Raw genomic sequence first — 15559 nt, forward strand, 5'->3', positions numbered from 1 at the left:
TATTGTTATGAGGGCATGGTGTATTGTAGCCTGTATTGATATGAGGGGCATGGTGTATTGTAGCCTGTATTGATATGAGGGCATGGTGTATTGTAGCCTGTATTGATATGAGGGCATAGTGTATTGTAGCCTGTATTGTTATGAGGGCATGGTGTATTGTAGCCTGTATTGATATGAGGGCATAGTGTATTGTAGCCTGTATTGATATGAGGGGCATGGTGTATTGTAGCCTGTATTGATATGAGGGCATGGTGTATTGTAGCCTGTATTGATATGAGGGCATGGTGTATTGTAGCCTGTATTGATATGAGGGCATGGTGTATTGGTGTATTGTAGCCTGTATTGATATGAGGGGCATGGTGTATTGTAGCCTGTATTGATATGAGGGGCATGGTGTATTGTAGCCTGTATTGATATGAGGGCATGGTGTATTGGTGTATTGTAGCCTGTATTGATATGAGGGGCATGGTGTATTGTAGCCTGTATTGATATGAGGGGCATAGTGTATTGTAGCCTGTATTGATATGAGGGCATAGTGTATTGTAGCCTGTATTGATATGAGGGCATAGTGTATTGTAGCCTGTATTGATATGAGGGCATAGTGTATTGTAGCCTGTATTGATATGAGGGCATAGTGTATTGTAGCCTGTATTGATATGAGGGCATAGTGTATTGTAGCCTGTATTGATATGAGGGGCATAGTGTATTGTAGCCTGTATTGATATGAGGGCATAGTGTATTGTAGCCTGTATTGATATGAGGGCATGGTGTATTGTAGCCTGTATTGATATGAGGGCATGGTGTATTGTAGCCTGTATTGATATGAGGGCATAGTGTATTGTAGCCTGTATTGTTATGAGGGCATGGTGTATTGTAGCCTGTATTGATATGAGGGCATAGTGTATTGTAGCCTGTATTGATATGAGGGCATAGTGTATTGTAGTCTGTATTGATATGAGGGCATAGTGTATTGTAGCCTGTATTGATATGAGGGCATAGTGTATTGTAGCCTGTATTGATATGAGGGCATAGTGTATTGTAGCCTGTATTGTTATGAGGGGCATGGTGTATTGTATTCTGTATTGATATGAGGGGCATGGTGTATTGTAGTCTGTATTGATATGAGGGCGTAGTGTATTGTAGCCTGTATAGATATGAGGGCATTGTGCTGAAGAGAACTGTTGATATTATTAGTGACTAAATCGTCCTATTATTATTATATATTATATATACAAAAGTATGTGGACACCCCTTCAAATTAGTGGATTTGGATATTTCAGTCAAACCCATTGCTGACAGGTGTATAAAATCGAGCACACAGCCATGCAATCTCCATAGACAGACATTGGCAGTAGAATGGCCCGTACTGAAGAGCTCAGTGACTTTCAACGTGGCACCGTCATAGGATGCCACTTTTCCAACAAGTCAGCTTCATGAAATAGGTTTCCATGGCCGAGCAGCTGCACACAAGCCGAAGATCACCATGCGCAATACCAAGCGTGGCTGGATTGGTGTAAAGCTCTCAGCCATTGGACTATGGACAAGCCATTGGACTTGTATTATTCCAGTTATCGTGATATTATTCCAGTTATCATTATATTATTCCAGTAATCATGGTATTATTCCAGTAATCATGGTATTATTCCAGTTATCATGGTATTATTCCAGTTATCATTATATTATTCCAGTAACCATGGAATTATTCCAGTTATCATGGTATTATTCCAGTTATCATGGTATTATTCCAGTTATCATGGTATTATTCCAGTTATCGTGATATTATTCCAGTTATCATGGTATTATTCCAGTAACCATGGAATTATTCCAGTTATCATGGTATTATTCCAGTTATCATGGTATTATTCCAGTAACCATGGAATTATTCCAGTTATCATGGTATTATTCCAGTTATCATGGTATTATTCCAGTTATCATGGTATTATTCCAGTAATCATGGTATTATTCCAGCTATCGTGATATTATTCCAGTTATCATGGTATTATTCCAGTAATCATGGTATTATTCCAGTTATCATGGTATTATTCCAGTTATCGTGATATTATTCCAGTTATCATTATATTATTCCAGTAATCATGGTATTATTCCAGTAATCATGGTATTATTCCAGTTATCATGGTATTATTCCAGTTATCATTATATTATTCCAGTAACCATGGAATTATTCCAGTTATCATGGTATTATTCCAGTTATCATGGTATTATTCCAGTTATCATGGTATTATTCCAGTTATCATGGTATTATTCCAGTAACCATGGTACTGTTCTACTGCTAATATATCGTATCATGTCTGGTGGTTAGCAGTGACATCATATGAACTTTGTCATTTCTGTCCCCTGAGGTTGGGAGAATGAGGCGCTCAGAGAGGAGAATGACCATCAGTGGTATCAATCTGGAGAAGACATCTACACCATCTCAGGATGGTGAGTAACTACAGCACTGTCCTAGTCATCATATCATGGGATTACATTTCATCAGCAATGTACAAGATTATATATCACACTCAGGTCATACAGACCCCCACAACAGTCAACCTACTGTATCTACACTATATATACACAAAGGTATGTGGACACCCCTTCAAATGACTGGATTCGTCTATTTCAGCCACACCCGTTGCTGACAAGTGTATAACATTGAGCACACAGCCATGCAATCTCCATAGACAAACATTGGCAGTAGAATGGCCCGTACTGAAGAGCTCAGACTTTCAACGTGGCACTGTCATAGGATGCCACCTTTCCAACAAGTCAGTTCGTCAAATTTCTGCTCTGCTAGAGCTGCCCCGGTCAACTGTGTGTGCTGCTATTGTGAAGTGGAAACGTCTATGAGCAACAACGGCTCAGCCGCGGAGTGGTAGGCCACACAAGCTCACAGAGTGGGACCGCCGAGTACTGAAGCACATAGCTCATAAAAATCATGTCCTCGGTTGCAACACTCACTACTGAGTTGCAAACTGCCTCTGGAAGCAACTTCAACACAATAACTCTTCGTCGAGAGCTTCATGAACTGGGTTTCCATGGCCGAGCAGCCGCACACAAGCCGAAGATCACCATGCTCAATGCCAAGCGTCGGCTGGAGTGGTGTAAAACTCGCCGCCATTGGACTTTGGAGCAGTGGAAACACGTTCTCTGGAGTGATGAATCACGCTTCACCATCTGGCAGTCCGACGGACACATCTGGGTTTGGCGGATGCCAGAAGAACGCTACCTGACCGAATGCACAGTGCCAACTGTAAAGTTTGGTGGAGGAGGAATAATGGTCTGGGGCTGTTTTTCATGGTTCGGGCCTCTTAGTTCCCGTGAAGGGAAATCTTAACAGTACAACATACAATGACATTCTAGATTATTCTGTTCTTCCAACAGTGTGGCAACAGTTTGGGGAACGCCATTTCCTGTTTCAGCATGACAATGCCCCCGTGCACAAAGCAAGATCCATACAGAAATGGTTTGTCCAGATCGGTGTGGAATAACTTGAATGGCCTGCACAGAGTCCTGACCTCAACCCCGTCGAATACCTTTGGGATGAATTGGAATGCCGAAATGCCAGCCAGGCCTAATCTCCCAACATCAGTGCCCGACCTCACTAATGCTCGTGGCTGAATGGAAGCAAGTCCCTGCAGCAATGTTCCATCATCTAGTGGAAAGCCTTCCCAGAAGAGTGGAGGCTGTTATAGCAGCAATGTTCCAACATCTAGTGGAAAGCCTTCCCAGAAGAGTGGAGGCTGTTATAGCAGCAATGTTCCATCATCTAGTGGAAAGCCTTCCCAGAAGAGTGGAGGCTGTTATAGCAGCAATGTTCCAACATCTAGTGGAAAGCCTTCCCAGAAGAGTGGAGGCTGTTATAGCAGCAGTGTTCCAACATCTAGTGGAAAGCCTTCCCAGAAGAGTGGAGGCTGTTATAGCAGCAATGTTCCTACATCTAGTGGAAAGCCTTCCCAGAAGAGTGGAGGCTGTTATAGCAGCAATGTCCCAACATCTAGTGGAAAGCCTTCCCAGAAGAGTGGAGGCTGTTATAGCAGCAATGTTCCTACATCTAGTGGAAAGCCTTCCCAGAAGAGTGGAGGCTGTTATAGCAGCAATGTTCCAACATCTAGTGGAAAGCCTTCCCAGAAGAGTGGAGGCTGTTATAGCAGCAATGTTCCAACATCTAGTGGAAAGCCTTCCCAGAAGAGTGGGGGCTGTTATAGCAGCAATGTTCCTACATCTAGTGGAAAGCCTTCCCAGAAGAGTGGAGGCTGTTATAGCAGCAATGTTCCAACATCTAGTGGAAAGCCTTCCCAGAAGAGTGGAGGATGTTATAGCAGCAATGTTCCAACATCTAGTGGAAAGCCTTCCCAGAAGAGTGGGGGCTGTTATAGCAGCAATGTTCCAACATCTAGTGGAAAGCCTTCCCAGAAGAGTGGGGGCTGTTATAGCAGCAATGTTCCAACATCTAGTGGAAAGCCTTCCCAGAAGAGTGGAGGATGTTATAGCACCAAAGGGGGACCAACTCCATATTAATGCACATGATTTTGGAATGAGATGTTCGATGAGCAGGTGTCCACATACTTTTGGTAATGTAGTGTATTTCTCTCCATCTCAGCCAAACACTCTCTCTCAATTTCAATTACATTTTAGGGCTTTATTGGCATGGGAAACATATGTTAACATTGCCAAATCAACTGAAATAGATAATAAACAAAAGTTAAATAAGCAATACAAATATTACAGTAAACATTACACTCACAAAAATTCCAAAAAATAAAGACATTTCAAATGTCATATTATGTGCAAATTGTTCAAATACAAAAGGATTTTTTTTTTTACATAAATATGGGTTGTAATTACCATGGTGTTTGTTCTTCACTGGTTGACCTTTTCTTGTGGCAACAGGTCACAAATCTTGCTGCTGTGATGGCACACTGTGGTGTGGTAGATACCCAGTAGATATGGGAGTTTAATAAAATTGCATTTGTTTCCAATTCTTTGTGGATCTGTGTAAACTGAGGGAAATATGTGTCTCTAATAAGGTCATACATTTGGCAGGAGGTTAGGAAGTGCAGCTCAGTTTCCACCTCAATTTGTGGGCAGTGTGCACATAGCCTGTCTTCTCTTGAGAGCCAGGACTGCCTACGACGGCCTTTCTCAATAGCAAGGCTATACTCACTGAGTCTGTACGTCAAAGCTTTCCTTAAGTTTGGGGCAGTCACAGTGGTCAGGTATTCTGCCACGGTGTACTCTCTGTTTAGGGCCAAATAGCATTCTAGTTGGCGCCGTTTTTGTTAATTCTTTCCACTGTGTTTCTCAATGATTTTCTTGGGTCTAATTGTATTGCTGTCCTGGGGTCTCTCTCTCTCTCTCTCCCTCTTTCGCTCTCTCTCGCTCCCCCTTCTCTCCTTCTCTCTCCCCATTCACTCTCTCCCCCCTTCTCTCTCTCTCCCCCTTCTCCCTCTCTATCTCTCTCTCTCGCTCCCCCTTCTCCCTCTCTATCTCTCTCGCCCCCCTTCTCTCTCTCCCTCTACCTTCTCTCCCACTTCTCCCTCTCGATCTCTATCGCTCCTGCTCTCTCTCCCCCTCTCTCTCTCTCTCTCTCTCTCTCTCTCTCTCTCCCCGGTTCTCTCTCTCTCCCCCCAGTCTCCCTCTCCCTCTCCCCCCTTCTCTCTCTCTCTCTCCCCCTATCTCTCTCTCTCACTCCCCATTCTCTCTCTCTCTCCCCTTTCTGTCTCTCTCTCTCCCCTTCTCTCTATCTCTATCACTCCCCCTTCTCTCTCTCCCCCTTATCTCCCTCTATCACTCCCCCTTCTTTCTCCCTCCCTTCTCTCTCTCTCCATTATATCTCTCCCTTCTCTCTCTCTCCCTCCGTCTCTCTCCCCATTCTCTCTCTCCCCCTTCTTTCCCTCTCTCTCTATCTCTCTCTCCCCCTTTTTTCTCTCTCTCCCTCTTTCTCTCTCCCCATTCAATCAAATGTATTTATAAAGCCCTTTTTTACATCAGCCGATGTCACAAAGTGCTGTACAGAAACAGTTGTATAGCATACTGTATTACTTATACAACTAATATAAGGACAGGACATGAGACGGGAGTAGAAATTAACGTGGGCATTGTCTAATGCGTTTCACAGGAAGAACATTAAAAGCATGTCAACGTAGGTAAGCAAGGGGGGGTTACAGGTGCCCATAAGGGACAAAACTAGAATATCAATACACAACATATTGCTCCCCCTTTACCTTTGATGACTCATAAGGAAAAAGTAAATATTCACTGTTTTCTGTTTAACATATATTCTCTTAATGTAAATAAATGAACTTTTCAGAATAACCTTTTCTAAATAAGGGAAAGAGGGTAGACTGCCTCAGTTCCCAGACTTAACCCCGGGGTGTATTCTGCCCCGATGTCGGAGGTTAGTCTGAACTAAATAGTCAACCTGTCAGGGAGTCGTCTTTCTCTCGCAGGGTAATGACGACGTACAGGTGAGTCTACAGTCACATTGTCTCTGAGTCTGAGTGGTGATGGTGTATGCCCAGACTGGGGTGCAACAGTACCCTGAATTGGCACTCTGGCTGGTTCAGGTAAGCCTGGAGCACTTGCCACATTTGTAGGTTGCTGCAGTGGATGTTCAGGTGATGGCTCGTAGTCATGGTAGGTCTCCAGTAGCTGATCTTGGTTTGTCACTTGACAGGAGTCATCTCTGAGGTTGGTTCCTGGCAACAGTTGATCCACGTGTCTCCTCCAGATGATGTTTTCCGGTGTGTGAACTGTGTAGGACACAGGCCCTGTTTGTGTAACCACTGTGGCTGGTATCCACTTTGGACCTTTGCAGTAGTTCCGAGCAAGAACTCTCTCTCCAGCTATGAAGCTTCTGTATTTTGCTTTGCTCCGTCTCTCCACCTGGGCTCTCTGTTGTGTCTGTACAACCTGTTAAGTCTTTGGAGGTCTCAGGAGGTCGAGTCGCGTGCGAAGCTGTCTTTTCATCATGGCTGATGCGGGTGCCACTTTGGTTGTAGCGTGGGGTAGTGTTTCTGTAGGTTAACAGGAAGGTGTTAAAACGCCTATTGAGGGAGCCGTTCCCTTGTGATGATTTTAAAGCTTGCTTCATTGTTTGGATAAACCTTTCAGCGTGGCCGTTTGCTGCAGGGCGATACGGCGATGACTTGATGTGTTGAATTACATTTGCTTCCATGAATGACCGGAACTCTTCAGACACCTGTTGGGGGCCATTCTCACTAACGAGTTACGTTGGCAAGCCGAAGCGACTGAAGATTGACCGTAGCTCTTCGATGGTTCTCTCCGCTGAGGAGCTCTTCATCACTGTGACCTCATGGCCATTTGCTGTGTGCGTCAACTACGACTAAGAACCATACGATCCTCCAGTGGGCCTGCATAGTCTATGTGGACTCGCTGCCAAGGCTCCTCTGGGAAGTCCCAGTGGCGCTAGCTGAGGCATGTTCCTCATCTTTTGACACGCAGAACATGACTTGACCTTGTCTTCGATAGCTGCGTCCAGACCTGGCCACCAAAAGTAGCTGCGTGCAATCTCCTTCATTCGCACCATGCCACAGTGCCCTGAACGGAGTTCTTCAAGCACCTGCCTTCTCAATGGCGGCGGTATGATGACTCGAAAACCCCATAGCAAGCATCCAGACTGAACTGTGAGCTCGTTTCTCCTCTCTAGGTAAGGTTGTAGGCTGTCCAACATCTCTACTTCTTTTCCACGAGTGACAATGTCCACGACCTCAGACATCACTGGATCAGTGTAGGTGAACGTTTTCACTTGGACAGATGTAACTGGGGCGTTCGTCACTTCCTTGAAGTAGAAGATTTCAGCCTGAGAGAGCTCAGTGTGATTTCAGCCTGGGAGTGTTCAGTGTGTGCGACAGGTAAGGAAAGCCTTGAGAGGCCGTCTGCATTGCAGTGCTGCTCAGACCTTCTGTACTTGATGTCGTACTGCCGATAACAGTAATGCCCATCGCTGCATGAGGCTGCCTGCAAGCGACGGAATGCCGGTGTGGGGACCAAAGATGGAGGTGAGGGGTCTACGGTCGGTCAGCAGTGTGAATCGTCGGCCAAAGAGAAACTGATGAAATGTCTTAACTCCAAACACAATGGCGAGCGCTTCACACGCTATCTAATCATTGCTCTCGGCTTTACTTAAGGTCCGTGATGCGAAAGCAATTGTCCTTTCTTCACCTGATGGCATGATGTGTGAGACAACCAACGCCATAAGGCGATGCATCACATGCCAACTGTAATGGGAAGTTGGGGTTGAAGTGGGTGAGGGCCTCTGACTGAGCTAAGGCTGTTTTCACTTTCTTGAAGGCCTCCTCACATCTGTCTGTCCACTTCCACTGTTTGGTTTTGTTCAAAATTTCATGCAGTGGCTTTAACATGTTAGCTAGGTTTGGCACAAACTTTGCGTCGTACGTCAGTAGTCCTAAGAATGATCTCAGCTGACTCGCGTTCTGTGGGGATGGAGCTTCTGCGACGGCCTTCACCTTTGATGGCGCCTTGTGGAGCCCCGAACTGTCGATGACGTGGCCCAGGTACCCAACAGAGGGACGGAAAAACTGTCATTTGTCCTTCCGGACCCTCAGACCGTACTCCTCCAATCTCTGTAGTGTAGAGTTCAGGTTTCTCAGGTGCTCCTGCTCGTCTTTGCCGGTGATGAGTAGATCATCGAGGTAACATTGGACCCCAGTGAGCCCGCTCAGTATCTGGTCCATAGCTCTCTGAAACAAGGTCGGAGCTGAGGGGATTCCAAGAGGAAGCCTCCGGTACCTGTACAGTCCTTTGTGAGCCACTATGGTCAACAGTTCTTGTGACTCTTGGTCCACATGCATCTGTAGATAGGCCTGACAAGTCTATCTTACTGAATTTCTGTCCTCCAGCTAAACCAGAAGAGAGGTCGTCAATGAGGGGTAGTGGATATTCAGCAGTCAAGCCTGGGTTAATGGTGACTTTGAAATCACCACAGAGTCTGAGTGATCCATCTTTTTTTATGACTGGAACAATGGGTGTAGCCCATTCACTAACATTCACTGGATCCAATACTCCACTCTCCACTAGTCTGTTTCACTAACATTCACTGGATCCAATACTCCACTCTCCACTAGTCTGTTTCACTAACATTCACTGGATCCAATACTCCACTCTCCACTAGTCTGTTTCACTAACATTTCCTGGATCCAATACTCCACTCTCCACTAGTCTGTTTCACTAACATTTCCTGGATCCAATACTCCACTCTCGTCTAGTCTGTTTAGCTCAATTTCAACTTTTGGTTTTATGGCGTATGGGACAGGTCTAGCTTTGAATCATTTTTGGCTTGCTGTCTGGTTTCACAGTCAGTTTAACTGTTATGTCCTTCATACTGCCAAGGTCTCCTTTGAACACATCCGCGTGTTTCCTCAATATCCCTGGTAGGTTTGTGTCCTCTTTTGCAACCATGTGAATTTCCTGCCAGTTTAGTTTGATCTTTTCCAGCCATGTGCGTCCTAGCAATGCTGGATGGTTGCCTTTCACAATGTAGAATGGTAGCTTCACCTTCTGTTTGCTGAGCTCCACTGGAACAATCACACTTCCTCTCACTGGAACAATCACACTTCCTCTCACTGGAACAATCACGCTTCCTCTCACTGGAACAATCACGCTTCCTCTCAGCGTAACAATCACGCTTCCTCTCACCGTAACAATCACGCTTCCTCTCACCGTAACAATCACGCTTCCTCTCACTGGAACAATCACGCTTCCTCTCACCGGAACAATCTCACCGGTGTGTGTTTTCAGCGTCATCTTTGTGGGCTGTAGTGTGATGTAGTTTCTCCTTGTATACAGCCTCAGACAGCAGAGATATGGCTGCTCCAGTGTCCACTTGCATCCGTACTGCGTTTCCATCCAGTAGCGGTCACCCAGTATCCGTATCCATTGTCTGAAATGGACAAAACATGCAAATATTCTTCCCCTTCAGACACGGTATCACTTTGTTCATCCTCTGTGTGCTCCATTTTATGCACTTTCTTTTTGTACTTCCTGAAGTCGCTTTTCCTTTGTTCAGTACTTTTGTTTGATTGTGTCTTTTTGCACCAACACTCCTCTGCTTGGTGACCTGGTTTCCCACAGCGATAGCATGGCTTGCCCCCTCCTGCCTTGTTTTTTAACCACGTAGACACCTTATGCACTTTGGTCGATGCACTTAGCTGTTGTGCGTCTTTATTTGCCATTTCCATTGACGTACTCACTTCTATTGCTCTCTGCAATGTTAAGTTACTCTCAGTCAAAAGGCGTTTCTGAATTGCCTCGCTGCGCATGCCACACACTAACCTATCACGTATAGTGTCACTCATTGATCTCCCAAATTCACAGTGTTCAGATAACTGTTTCAATACAGCCCAAAACTGTGAGATCGATTCCCCCTCTTGATTTCTCTTATGAAACCGCAATATCTCTGCGATTATCAGTGGTTTGGGAGAATAATGTCCTTTTAAAGGTAGCCACAATTTCCTCATATGATTTATCACCTGATTTTTCAGGCGTTACTATGTTGAGCAGTAGATTGAATGTTTTTCAGGTGTTACTATGTTGAGCAGTAGATTGAATGTTTTTCAGGTGTTACTATGTTGAGCAGTAGATTGAATGTTTTTCAGGCGTTACTATGTTGAGCAGTAGATTGAATGTTTTTCAGGTGTTACTATGTTGAGCAGTAGATTGAATGTTTTTCAGGTGTTACTATGTTGAGCAGTAGATTGAATGTTTTTCAGGTGTTACTATGTTGAGCAGTAGATTGAATGTTTTTCAGGTGTTACTATGTTGAGCAGTAGATTGAATGTTTTTCAGGTGTTACTATGTTGAGCAGTAGATTGAATGTTTTTCAGGTGTTACTATGTTGAGCAGTAGATTGAATGTTTTTCAGGCGTTACTATGTTGAGCAGTAGATTGAATGTTTTTCAGGTGTTACTAGGCTGAGCAGTAGATTGAATGTTTTTCCTCCCATAACAGTCAAAAATGTTGGCACAACGACCTCTGCTTTAATTCCATTTGCCAACACAGAGTACTCAAAACGTTCTGTGTAAGAACTCCATTGTTCCACAGATTCAACAAATGTTCCTATATTTCCAATCAATGCAGACATGTTCGGTTTCTTTCTTTCTCACAATTTTCAGACGGTCCCTTACTCCCAGACCCTTTTCTTTCTTTTAACTCACGCTGACGTCACTTTCTCCCGCAGCGAAACACTTCCTATCCCTCTATGCTCTCGTTGCCGTGACATCCAAAGCTAGCTAGCATCACTCGACTGGCTAGCTCCACGTTTTGTTTGCATCTTTCTATGGCGAAAAAAAAATAACGACTTTAACTCAGACTTTCTGCCAAAGATGATGAGCACAAACGTGAGAACGTTTCTTCCTCGTCGCCAGTTTTGTTGTATAGCATACTGTATTACTTATACAACCAGTATAAGGACAGGACATGAGACGGGAGTAGAAATTAACGTGGGCATTGTTTAATGCGTTTCACAGGAAGAACATTACAAGCATGTCAACGTAGGTAAGCAAGGGGGGGGTTACAGGTGCCCTAAAGGGACAAAACTAGAATATCAATACACAACAGAAACCCAAAGATGTTGAAATGTTTATAGATGACCAGCAGGGTCGGATAATAATAATCACAGTGGTTGTAGAGGGTGCGACAAGTAAATGTCAGTTGGCTTTTCATAGCCGATCATTCAGAGTTAGAGACAGCAGGTGCGGTAGGGAGAGAGAGTCCAAAACAGCAGGTCTGGGACAGGTAGCACGTCCAGTGAACAGGTCAGGGTTCCATAGCCACAGGCAGAACAGTTGAAACTGGAGCAGCAGCAAGGCCAGGTAGTCCTGAGGCATGGTCCTAGGGCTCAGGTCCTCCGAGAGAGAGAATTAGAGAGAGAAAAAAAAGAGAGAGCATACTTAAATTCACACAGGACACCAGATAAGATATAACAGACTGACCCTAGCCCCCCCGACACAAACTACTGCAGCATAAATACTGGAGGCTGAGACAGGAGGGGTCAGGAGACACTGTGGCCCCATCCGATGATACCCCCGGACAGGGCCAAACAGGCAGGATATAACCCCACCTACTTTGCCAAAGCACAGCCCCCACACCACTAGAGGGATATCTTCAACCTCCAACTTACTATCCTGAGACAAGGCCGAGTATAGCCCACAAAGATCTCCGCCACAGCACAACCCAAGGGGGGGGGGGGGGGGGGGGGAACCAGACAGGAAGATCACGTCAGTGACTCAACCCACTCAAGTGACGCACCCCTCCTAGGGACGGCATGAAAGAGCACCAGTAAGCCAGTGACTCAGCCCCTGTAATAGGGTTAGAGGCAGAGAATCCCAGTGGAGATAGGGGAACCGGCCAGGCAGAGACAGCAAGGGCGGTTCGTCGTTCCAGTGCCTTTCCGTTCACCTTCACACCCCTGGGCTAATTCTCTCTCTCTCTCCCCTCCTTCTCTCTCTCTCTCTCCTCCTTCTCTCTCTCTCTCTCTCTCTCTCCCCTCCTTCTCTCTCTCTCTCTCTCTCTCTCTCTCTCTCTCCTCTTCTCTCTCTTTCTCTCTCCCCTTCTCTCTCTCTCTCTCTCCTCTTCTCTCTCTTTCTCTCTCTCCCCTTCTCTCTCTCTCTCTCCCTTCTCTCTCTCTCTCTCCCTTCTCTCTCTCTCTCTCCCTTCTCTCTCTCTCGCTTCTCTCTCTCCCCTTCTCTCTCTCCCCTTCTCTCTCTCTCCCTTCTCTCTCTCTCCCCCTTCTCTCTCTCTTTTGCTCCCCCCCCCCTCTCTCTCCCTGTCATTCTCTGTAGGAGACGTTTATGATGACCATACATTGATACACTGTTGAGTCTCTCCACTCAACACGTGCAGTCACAGCCCTTTCTCCCTGCACAGATGGAAAGCATTGAGGGACATTATTGTGCTCTTGGCCAACTATTTAGCACACTTTTAAAGAGAATGGCTGTAATGTATTTAGGCTTCATTCAGTGGCCGTGGCCTCCCCTCCGCCATCGCCCCTCCTCCCCATCTACTCCTCCTGTTCCTCCCCATCTACTCCTCCTCTTCCTCCCCCTCCCCATCTACTCCTCCTGTTCCTCCCCCCTCCCCATCTACTCCTCCTCTTCCTCCCCATCTACTCCTCCTCTTCCTCCCCCTCCCCATCTACTCCTCCTGTTCCTCCCCCCTCCCCATCTACTCCTCCTCTTCCTCCCCATCTACTCCTCCTGTTCCTCCCCCCTCCCCATCTACTCCTCCTGTTCCTCCCCCCTCCCCATCTACTCCTCCTGTTCCTCCCCCCTCCCCATCTACTCCTCCTCTTCCTCCCCCCTCCCCATCTACTCCTCCTCTTCCTCCCCCTCCCCATCTACTCCTCCTGTTCCTCCCCCCTCCCCATCTACTCCTCCTGTTCCTCCCCCCTCCCCATCTACTCCTCCTGTTCCTCCCCCCTCCCCATCTACTCCTCCTGTTCCTCCCCCCTCCCCATCTACTCCTCCTCTTCCTCCCCCCTCCCCATCTACTCCTCCTCTTCCTCCCCCTCCCCATCTACTCCTCCTGTTCCTCCCCCCTCCCCATCTACTCCTCCTGTTCCTCCCCCCTCCCCATCTACTCCTCCTCTTCCTCCCCCTCCCCATCTACTCCTCCTCTTCCTCCCCCCTCCCCATCTACTCCTCCTCTTCCTCCCCCCTCCCCATCTACTCCTCCTCTTCCTCCCCCTCCCCATCTACTCCTCCTGTTCCTCCCCCCTCCCCATCTACTCCTCCTGTTCCTCCCCCCTCCCCATCTACTCCTCCTGTTCCTCCCCCCTCCCCATCTACTCCTCCTCTTCCTCCCCCTCCCCATCTACTCCTCCTGTTCCTCCGCCCTCCCCATCTACTCCTCCTGTTCCTCCCCCCTCCCCATCTACTCCTCCTGTTCCTCCCCCCTCCCCATCTACTCCTCCTCTTCCTCCCCCTCCCCATCTACTCCTCCTCTTCCTCCCCCCTCCCCATCTACTCCTCCTCTTCCTCCCCCCTCCCCATCTACTCCTCCTGTTCCTCCCCCCTCCCCATCTACTCCTCCTGTTCCTCCCCCCTCCCCATCTACTCCTCCTCTTCCTCCCCATCTACTCCTCCTCTTCCTCCCCCTCCTGCCCTTCTGCAACACAGCTCCTTTTCTTCGAAGGCGAAGGAAAACATTAGTAAGCCCCGCTGTTCCCTGGTTCTTTTTCTTGTTTATCAAAAGAACAACCAGTCAGAGCCTCAGCTCTCTGCCCGGCCTGCGTCCTCTTCAATAGAACAACCAGTCAGAGCCTCAGCTCTCTGCCCTGCCTGCGTCCTCTTCAATAGAACAACCAGTCAGAGCCTCAGCTCTCTGCCCTGCCTGCGTCCTCTTCATTAGAACAACCAGTCAGAGCCTCAGCTCTCTGCCCTGCCTGCGTCCTCTTCAATAGAACAACCAGTCAGAGACTCAGCTCTCTGCCCTGCCTGCGTCCTCTTCATTAGAACAACCAGTCAGAGCCTCAGCTCTCTGCCCGGCCTGCGTCCTCTTCAATAGAACAACCAGTCAGAGACTCAGCTCTCTGCTCTGCCTGCGTCCTCTTCAATAGAACAACCAGTCAGAGCCTCAGCTCTCTGCCCTGCCTGCGTCCTCTTCATTAGAACAACCAGTCAGAGCCTCAGCTCTCTGCCCTGCCTGCGTCCTCTTCATTAGAACAACCAGTCAGAGACTCAGCTCTCTGCCCTGCCTGCGTCCTGTTCAATAAAACAACCAGTCAGAGCCTCAGCTCTCTGCCCGGCCTGCGTCCTCTTCATTAGAACAACCAGTCAGAGCCTCAGCTCTCTGCCCTGCCTGCGTCCTCTTCATTAGAACAACCAGTCAGAGCCTCAGCTCTCTGCCCGGCCTGCGTCCTCTTCAATAGAACAACCAGTCAGAGCCTCAGCTCTCTGCCCTGCCTGCGTCCTCTTCATTAGAACAACCAGTCAGAGCCTCAGCTCTCTGCCTGGCCTGCGTCCTCTTCATTACAACAACCAGTCAGAGCCTCAGCTCTCTGCCCGGCCTGCGTCCTCTTCATTAGAACAACCAGTCAGAGCCTCAGCTCTCTGCCCTGCCTGCGTCCTCTTCATTACAACAACCAGTCAGAGCCTCAGCTCTCTGCCCTGCCTGCGTCCTCTTCATTAAAACAACCAGTCAGAGCCTCAGCTCTCTGCCCTGCCTGCGTCCTCTTCATTAGAACAACCAGTCAGAGCCTCAGCTCTCTGCCCTGCCTGCGTCCTCTTCAATAAAACAACCAGTCAGAGCCTCAGCTCTCTGCCCGGCCTGCGTCCTCTTCATTAGAACAACCAGTCAGAGCCTCAGCTCTCTGCCCGGCCTGCGTCCTCTTCATTAGAACAACCAGTCAGAGCCTCAGCTCTCTGCCCTGCCTGCATCCTCTTCATTAGAACAACCAGTCAGAGACTCAGCTCTCTGCCCTGCCTGCGTCCTCTTCAATAAAACAACCAGTCAGAGCCTCAGCTCTCTGCCCGGCCTGCGTCCTCTTCATTAGAACAACCAGTCAGAGCCTCAGCTC

Source organism: Salvelinus alpinus, chromosome 10 (genome assembly GCF_045679555.1).
Source record: "Salvelinus alpinus chromosome 10, SLU_Salpinus.1, whole genome shotgun sequence".
NCBI classification, from domain to species: Eukaryota; Metazoa; Chordata; class Actinopteri; order Salmoniformes; family Salmonidae; genus Salvelinus; species Salvelinus alpinus.